Source organism: Lathyrus oleraceus, chromosome 6, assembly GCF_024323335.1.
Source record: "Lathyrus oleraceus cultivar Zhongwan6 chromosome 6, CAAS_Psat_ZW6_1.0, whole genome shotgun sequence".
In the NCBI taxonomy this organism is placed as follows: Eukaryota; Viridiplantae; Streptophyta; class Magnoliopsida; order Fabales; family Fabaceae; genus Lathyrus; species Lathyrus oleraceus.
Window position 1 is genome coordinate 110,613,688 of NC_066584.1, and position 649 is coordinate 110,614,336.

Consider the following 649-nt stretch of genomic DNA (forward strand, 5'->3'; position numbering starts at 1 on the left):
AAAATAAAAAATATTAAAAATCATTTTTAGAAACTAGAAATTAAAAGGGAAATAATTCAATTGGTCCCATATTTTTTGGAATTAAAATGAGAGAGTTATGATTTTTTGAAATAAAATGAAATAAAAGAAATAAAATGGAAATTAAATCAGAAATTGGAAAATGCTAAAATATGTGGCACGTTAGACCCAGTCTCATTAATTGAGCTGACACATCCAAGGGTTGTGGTATGCACGTGCACCAAAGACCACAATCAATGAGAAATATATGGTATGGTTATGGATTCAATTGTACAGCATATCAGGCGCCTTCAGGTTGTGGAATAATGAAGCCAAACACACTTATTTATAGCAAAATGTAAGGCAATGCATGAGAGTCTCATGTGCATGAATGAAGAGGGCCTCCATGCAGGGGCCTGCATAGGCGCATGGAGGTCCCAAATCCTATTGGAATGACAAGATAAAGTCAATTTAATCTGAAATGGACGTGCAGATGTGAGGCAATTGGAGTGTGCAATGAGTTTGAATCAAGTTTCCATAAATGCACCAAAATATTCCCCTCTTCGAAAATGCCACTTCCAAAAATAAAACATGGCCTTGTGGGCAATTGTTGGGAAGGTCTTGACATGAGGATCAATTGTTATGTTGAACA